This window comes from Arachis hypogaea, chromosome 17 (genome assembly GCF_003086295.3).
Source record: "Arachis hypogaea cultivar Tifrunner chromosome 17, arahy.Tifrunner.gnm2.J5K5, whole genome shotgun sequence".
In the NCBI taxonomy this organism is placed as follows: Eukaryota; Viridiplantae; Streptophyta; class Magnoliopsida; order Fabales; family Fabaceae; genus Arachis; species Arachis hypogaea.
The window spans coordinates 89561998-89570695 of NC_092052.1; the positions used below are offsets into that span (position 1 = coordinate 89561998).

The 8698-nt window shown below is 41.8% G+C and overlaps 1 non-coding gene across 1 annotated transcript; it reads left to right on the forward strand.

Annotated features, from left to right (window-relative positions):
- The first annotated feature begins 8255 nt into the window (after window positions 1-8255).
- LOC112767653 (small nucleolar RNA R71) lies at window positions 8256-8363 on the forward strand. The gene has a single exon (XR_003185094.1). It is a non-coding gene; the product is annotated as a small nucleolar RNA R71 (small nucleolar RNA).
- Window positions 8364-8698: the final 335 nt, after the last annotated feature.

Here is an 8698-nt window from a genome sequence, read left to right on the forward strand (position 1 = left end):
CTGTTTGTGTCAATTCTTATTTGAACTTTATACTTTCAAGTGTTATCTCATGCCATTTGCTTGTGCGTTGACTTTACCCTTGCATCAAGTGTGAGTCGATATGCCTTAGTGTTCCGAGGGTTACCTGATACTGAAGGTCGATCTTGGATGAGATCTGCTATGGTGGCCAGAGCTTTCGTATCCGACCTGTTGGATCTGGTTGGGCTACTGATCCTGGATCACCGGAGGGTGGTGGTACCTGCAAGAGACTCCGATGCTTAAGTTAGCATGGGCTTTAAGCAGGTTTTTTGTGTAGAATTAGAGTATGAGTTATACCTGGGTGCTCTAGTGCATTTATAGTAGTGAGGAGTGACCTCCCTTGGAGATAAGTTAGTTATCTTATCTTATCTTTTAGGGGTGAGGCCCCTTATCTTTGGCCAGCCACCTTCAGGTGGGTTGTGATCTTCTGCTTTGGGCCTAGTTGGGCCCTTATAGCAATTTGGCCGAGCTCTTCGGAAAGAGGTCGGTTGCGACCAACCGTTATAAGAGGTCGGTCGTCCTTATCTTCATTCAGGTCAGCTTGCCTAGCTCGACCCATAGTATGAACAGTGCCCCTGTACGAGTTCGATCTTTCCCTTGAGGTCGTGTCTTTAGACTTCGACCCCTTTAAGGAAGTCGTGCTCGAGCATTTAGCTTTTGGTTGGCCTCTGGTGTAACATCTGGCAGGCTTGCTTCTGTTTAAATGCGAAGTGTTTTTCTTTTTCTTTTTTAATTGTATCACGCGTTGCGCTTCCAAGGGAACGTACGAGGGCTTTAAGGCCCATTTGCTTCTTGTCGTTTCCTCTTTTCCCTTGTCGTTCCTCATTTTGAAATTAAGGAAAGAAGCTTTTATTCTCACTTTCAGTTTCTTCTCCCATTTTCTTCTTTGCTCCTTTTTCGTTGACTTCTTCTGTTTCCACGCCCCTCAAGCTTCCTTCCTGTTCAAAAAGCGCTTTGTTGGTGCATGTTTGCCGTTGCTTTCGTCTGAGCCATTGTCGTTCTTGCCTCTTCTTCTCTACAGGTTGGTGTTTTCTTTTTCCTCTTTTATGCTTTCATATTCGCTTTTACTATTTACATGCTTGCAAAGTTTTCATTTTTATTGAGTTTGCCTTGAGAAGCTTGATTCTTTCTGCGAAAAATTGCGTCTTTTAGTTTCTTTGATCATAGTTCGCAATTTCCTCTGTTGTTCCTTTTTTGTATTTCTGGTAGTTTTGCCTTTCGTATGACTTTTTGCTTGTCGCTGTTTCAGTTTCCTTTCATCCTTGCATGACATCTTCTTGCCCAAAGTTTTAGTTTTTGTTGAACTGTTGGTAGAAAAAGGGTTGTAGCTTTTTTGATGATTTTATTGATGATGATGGCTTTCTTGCCGCTTGTATGGAGTGGTGTTACCAGGAAAGGATTGATCTCTTTGTGTTTTCTTTTGAGAGGTGTTAGGGCATAGACTGTTGACTTTCCCTTTTTCTGGCGTTCTTGCCTTGTTGTTGCCTCCAAAGGGTGCCCTTGGACTTTAGTGTGAGTCTTGGGGTCTCCCTTTTACTGCCAAATCTGATGCTTGCTGTTTACTTTTATTTGTCCGAGTTGTTTGGTAGTAATCCAATTTTTCTTTTTTCTTACTGTAGGAATAGTTGGCCTATGTCTTCTTGCAAAAACATTGTTGAGATGTCTACTAAGATTCCTGACGGCATGTCTGACTGGCTGGACTCCATAGTTTTAATGTGTGTTACTGTGGCTGACCCCGAGTACTGTGTGCGAATTAGGAGGTTTCATAGAATTTGTAATAATAGGGATGAGGAGAATAATTATGAGTTGGTGTTGCCTGACCCTAAGGAGAGGGTTTGTTTTCCTCCCTTGACTCAGGGGGAACGGCCCATCTTCTATGCTTATGACTACTTTTTTAGTCAATTGAATATCACCATCCCTTTTACCGCTTTCGAGACCGACCTGTTGTGGTCTTGCAATGTAGCCCCTTCCCAGCTCCATCCAAACTCATGGGGTTTTATTAAAATTTTTCAACTGTTGTGCCAAGAATTGGGAGTCCGACCTACACAAACTCTTTTCCTATATCTTTTTGTTTTGACAAAGTTTGGGGTAGCTAAGAAGAAAGCCTCTTGAATTTCTTTCCGAGCTTCTCAAGGGAAGAAAGTGTTTTCCATGTATGATGAGTCTTTTCGTGACTTCAAGAAATATTACTTCAAGGTCCGAGCTGTTGAAGGAGCTCGGCCCTTCTTTTTAGATGAAAATAATGAACCCACCTTCCCTTTATCGTGGCAAAAGGATCCAGTAGTAACTAAGTACTCTTGGGAGAGTCTAAGCGAGCTAGAACAAGTCTTTGTGGGTGTGTTAGAGGAAAATTGGGGGGAGCCCCCTCACCTAGATACAAAGAGGTTTCTGGGAGATCCTTCCTTTCTCCGAGCTGAAATGGGTAGTGGCCGACTTCTTTTTAGCTTTCCTTTTCTTTGTTTGTTTGTTGATTTATCCCTTTCTAACTTGGTTTTGCTGGATTCTTTTTCAGAAATGGTTAAGTCTTCGGATTTCATGAAGGCCTTTCGTAGGGCAAAGAAGGCGATAGCTGCAAAGAATCTGTCCGCAAAAACTCCTGCTGAAGGGTCTAATGATTAGACTTTTGTACGATTTAGAATTCTCAAATGAAATCTTGTTACAATATAGTTTCTAAACTAACAATAGTCCTTTCATATAAAAATTGTGTTTGTCACAAGTATAAACCCCTAAAATCTATAAATCGAAGTATTGAACCTCGGGTCGTTCTCCCTAGGAATCACAATAAAGTGTCTTGTTATTGGTTATGAGACATGAAAGATAAATGACAAGGAAGTAAACTAATAGCTAAAAAGGTCTTGACAAGGTTTGGTGGTTGGTGCACGAAATTGTGATCTCTGGTAATGGCTTCTTAGGCCAGATACTCTGATCTAGTTTTACAGTCTGTCACAACATCAATACAACTAACCAGCAAGTGCACTGGGTCGTCCAAGTAATACCTTACGTGAGTAAGGGTCGAATCCCACGGAGATTGTTGGTATGAAGCAAGCTATGGTCACCTTGCAAATCTCAGTCAGGCGGATTTAAACATGATATTTTATTAGATTCAAATAAACAATAAAAGGGATAGAGATACTTATGTAGATTCATTGGCAGGGATTTCAGATAAGCGAATGGAGATGCTTTTCGTTCCTCTGAACCTCTGCTTTCCTGCTATCTTCATCCAATCAGTCTTACTCCTTTCCATGGCTGGCTTTATGTGATACATCACCACTGTCAATGGCTACTTTCGGTCATCTCACGGGAAAATGATCCAATGCCCTGTCACGGCACGGCTAATCGTCTGGAGGCATCACCCTTGTCAATGGCTTCATCTTATCCTCTCAGTGAATAATCTGCTCACGCACCCTGTCACGGCACGGCTATTCATCTGTTGGTTCTCGATCATGCTGGAATAGGATTTACTATCCTTTTGCGTCTGTCACTAACGCCCTGCAATCGCGAGTTTGAAGCTCGTCACAGTCATTCAATCATCGAATCCTACTCGGAATACCACAGACAAGGTTTAGACCTTCCGGATTCTCTTGAATGCCGCCATCATTCTAGCTTACACCACGAAGATTCTGGTTAGGAGATCTAAGAGATACTCATTCTAGCTTAATTCATGTAGAACAGAAGTGTTTGTCAGGCACGCGTTCATAAGGGAGAAGGATGATGAGCGTCACACATAATCATCACCTTCATCATGTTCTTGGGTGCGAATGGATATCTTAGAAGCGAAATAAGAAGAATTGAATAGAAAACAGTAGTACTTTGCATTAATCTTTGAAGAACAGCAGAGCTCCACACCTTAATCTATGGAGTGTAGAAACTCTACCGTATGAAAATACATAAGTGAAGGTTCAGGCATGGCCGAGAGGCCAGCCCCTCTGATCTAAGAACTAGGCGTCCAAAGATTGTTTTCACTGGTCAAAGATGCCTAATACAATAGTAAAAGGTCCTATTTATAATAAACTAGTCACTAGGGTTTACATGAGTAAGTAATTGATGTACAAATCCACTTCCGGGGCCCACTTGGTGTGTGCTTGGGCTTGGGCTTGAGTGTTACACGTGCAGAGGCCATTTGTGGAGTTGAACGCCAGTTTCTGTGCCAGTTTGGGCGTTCAACTCTAGTTTTGGATCCTTTTCTGGCGCTGGACGCCAGATTTGGGCAGAAGGCTGGCGTTGAACGCCAGTTTACATCGTCAATTCTTGGCCAAAGTTTGGACTATTATATATTGCTGGAAAGCCCTGGATGTCTACTTTCCAACGCAATTGGAAGCGCGCCATTTCGAGTTCTGTAGCTCCAGAAAATCCACTTTGAGTGCAGGGAGGTCAGAATCCAACAGCATCATCAGTCCTTTTTCAACCTCTGAATCTGATTTCTACTCAAGTCCCTCAATTTCAGCCAGAAAATACCTGAAATCACAGAAAAACACACAAACTCATAGTAAAGTCCAGAAATGTGAATTTAACATAAAAACTAATGAAAACATCCCTAAAAGTAACTAGATCCTACTAAAAACATACTAAAAACAATGCCAAAAAGCGTATAATTTATCCGCTCATCACAACACCAAACTTAAATTGTTGCTTGTCCCCAAGCAATTGAAAATCAAATAGGATAAAAAGAAGAGAATATACTATAAATTCCAAACTATCAATTAAACATAGTTTCAATCATATGAGCGGGACTTATAGCTTTTTGCCTCTTGAATAGTTTTGGCATCTCACTTTATCCATTGAGGTTCAGAATGATTGGCATCTATAGGAACTCAGAGTTCAGATAGTGTTATTGATTCTCCTAGTTCAGTATGATGATTCTTGAACACAGCTATTTTATGAGTCTTGGCCGTGGCCCTAAGCACTTTGTTTTCCAGTATTACCACCGGATACATAAATGCCACAGACACATAATTGGGTGAACCTTTTCCGATTGTGACTCAGCTTTGCTAGAGTCCCCAATTAGAGGTGTCCAGGGTTCTTAAGCACACTCTTTGTTTTTGCTTTGGACCTTGACTTTAACCGCTCAGTCTCAAGTTTTCACTTGACACCTACACGCCACAAGCACATGGTTAGGGACAGCTTGGTTTAGCCGCTTAGACCAGGATTTTATTCCTTTAGGCCCTCCTATCCACTGATGCTCAAAGCCTTGGGATCCTTTTTATTTGCCCTTGCCTTTTGGTTTTAAGGGTTATTGGCTTTTTCTGCTTGCTTTTTCTTTCTATATCTTTTTCTATTTTTTTTTTTTGCCCCCTTTTTTTTTTTCTGCAAGCTTTGTTCTTTGCTGCTTTTTCTTGCTTCAAGAATCATTTTCATGATTTTTCAGATTATCAAATAACATGTCTCCTAGTCATCATTCTTTCAAGAGCCAACATATTTAACATTCTTAAACAACAACTTCAAAAGACATATGCACTGTTCAAGCATTCATTCAGAAAACAAGAAGCATTGTCACCACATCAATATAATTAAGCTAAGTTCAAGGATAAATTCGAAACTCATGTACTTCTTGTTCTTTTGAATTAAAACAGTTTTTATTTAAGAGAGGTGATGGATTCATAGGACATTCATATCTTTAAGGAATAGTTACTATCTACTAATGATCATGTAATGAAGACACAAACATAGATAAGCACATAGAAAACGAAAAACAGAAGAAGTAAGAACAAGGAATGAGTCCACCTTAGTGATGTCCTTGAGCTCTTCTATGTCTCTTCCTTGTCTTTGCTGCTCCTCCTTCATTGCTTTTAGATCTTCTCTGATTTCATGAAGGATGGTGGAGTGCTCTTGATTTTCCACCCTTAGTTGCTTCCAATAATTGTGTGGAAGAAAATGTATCCCCTGAGGTATCTCAGGGATCTCTTGATTTGCAGTCAAATGTTCTACCACTGAGCTATAGATCCTTTACATAATTGTTTTACCACACCAAACTTAGAATGTTGCTCGCCCTCGAGCAAAAGAAGAAGGAATAGATGAAGAAGAATATGTGGAAATAAAAACTAGGATTATGAGGAGGTAAGGTGGGGATCCTGTGGGGTCCACAGATCCTGAGATGATCCTGTGGTGTCCACAGATCCTGAGGTGTCAAGGCATTTACTTCCCTGCACCAATTTAGGCATGCAAAATGCCCTTGCACACAACTCTGGGCGTTCAGCGCCAGGTTGGTGCCTATTTTGGGCGTTCAACGCCCCTTTGCTGCCATTTCTGGCGTTGAACGCCAGAACCATGCTTGTTCTGGGCGTTCAGCGCCAGGATGCTCCCATTCTGGGCGTTCAGCGCCAGAACCATGCTCTGTTCTGGCGCTGAACGCCAGACAGATGCTCCTCCAGGGTGTGATTTTTCTTCTACTGTTTTTGATTCCGTTTTCAATTTTTCTATTTATTTTGTGACTCCACATGATCATGAACCTAAGAAAACATGAAAAACAATAAAAATAAGAATTAGATAAACATTGGGTTGCCTCCCAACAAGCGCTTCTTTAATGTCAATAGCTTGACAGTGGGCTCTCATGGAGCCTCACAGATGTGCAGAGCTTTGTTGAGACTCTCCAACACCAAACTTAGAGTCTGGATATGGGAGTTCAACACCAAACTTAGAGTTTGGTTGTGGCTTCCCAACACCAAACTTAGAGTTTGACTGTGGGGGCTCTGGTTGACTCTGGTTTGAGAGAAGCTTTTCATGCTTCCTCTCCATGGTTGCAGAGGGAGATCCTTGGGTTTTGAATACAAGGGAGTTCTCATTCCATTGAAGGACTATTTCACCTCTGTCAACATCAATCACAGCTCTTGCTGTGGCCAGGAAAGGTCTTCCTAGGATGATAGATTCATCCTCTTCCTTTCCAGTATCCAGGACTATGAAATCAGTAGGTATGTAAAGGCCCTCAACCTTTACTAATACATCTTCTACTTGTCCATAAGCCTGTCTTCTTGAGCTGTCTGCCATCTCTAGTGAGATTTTAGCAGCTTGCACCCCATAGATTCCCAGTTTCTCTATTACAGAGAGGGGCATGAGGTTTATCCCTGAACCAAGGTCACACAGAGCCTTAAAGATCATGGTGCCTATGGTACAAGGGATTATGAACTTTCCAGGATCCTGTCTCTTTTGAGGCAATGTCAGTTGATCCAGATCACTTAGTTCATTGATGAACAAGGGAGGTTCAACTTCCCAAGCATCAATGCCAAATAATTTGGCATTCAGCTTCATGATTGCACCAAGAAACTTGGTAGTTTGCTCTTCAGTAACATCCTCATTCTCTTCAGAAGAGGAATACTCATCAGAGCTCATGAAGGGCATAAGGAGGTTCAATGCTCTATGGTCTCTAGATGAGCCTCAGAGTCCTTTGGTTCCCCAGAGGGAAGCTCCTTATTGATCACTGGACGTCCCAGGAGGTCTTCCTCCTTGGGATTCACGTCCTCTCCTCTCCTCACAGGTTCGGCCAGGGCACTTATGTCAATGGCCTTGCACTCTCCTTTTGGGTTCTCTTCTGTATTACTTGGGAGAGTACTAGGAGGGATTTCAGTGATCCTTTTACTCAGCTGGCCCACTTGTGCTTCCAGATTTCTAATGGAAGACCTTGTTTCATTCATGAAACTCACAGTGGCCTTAGATAGATCAGAGACTGGATTTGCTAAATTAGAAGCGTTTTGTCCAGAGTTCTCTGTCTGTTGCTGAGTTGATGATGGAAAAGGTTTGCTATTGCTGAACCTGTTTCTTCCACCATTATTAAAGCCTTGTTGGGGCTTTTGATCCTTCCATGAGAAATTTGGATGATTTCTCCATGTTGAGTTATAGGTGTTTCTATAAGGTTCACCTAAATAATTTACCTCTGCTATTGCAGGGTTCTCAGGATCATAGGCTTCTTCTTCAGAAGATGCCTTTTGAGTACTGTTGGATGCAGCTTGCATTCCATGCAGACTCTGAGAGATCATATTGACTTGCTGAGTCAATATTTTGTTCTGAGCCAATATGGCATTCAGAGTATCAACCTCAAGAACTCCCTTCTTCATAGGCGTCCCATTACTCACAGGATTCCTTTCAGAAGTGTACATGAACTGGTTATTAGCAACCATGTCAATGAGTTCTTGAGCTTCTGCAGGCGTTTTCTTTAGGTGAATGGATCCACCTGCAGAAGTATCCAGTGACATCTTTGATAGCTCAGACAGACCATCATAGAATATATCCAGGATGGTCCATTCTGAAAGCATGTCAGAAGGACACTTTTTGGTCAACTGTTTGTATCTTTCCCAAGCTTCATAGAGGGATTCACCTTCTTTCTGTCTGAAGGTTTGAACATCAGCTCTAAGCTTGCTCAGCTTTTGAGGAGGAAAGTACTTGGCTAAGAAAGCCGTGACCAGCTTATCCCAAGAGTTCAGGCTGTCTTTAGGTTGAGAATCCAACCATAATGTAGCTCTGTCTCTTACAGCAAAAGGGAAAAGCATGAGCCTGTAGACTTCAGGATCTACTCCATTAGTCTTAACAGTATCACATATCTGCAAGAATTCAGTTAAGAACTGAAAAGGATCTTCAGATGAAAGTCCATGAAACTTGCAGTTCTGCTGCATCAGAGAAACTAACTGAGGTTTCAGCTCAAAGTTGTTTGCTCCAATGGCAGGAATGGAGATGCTTCTTCCATGTAAATTGG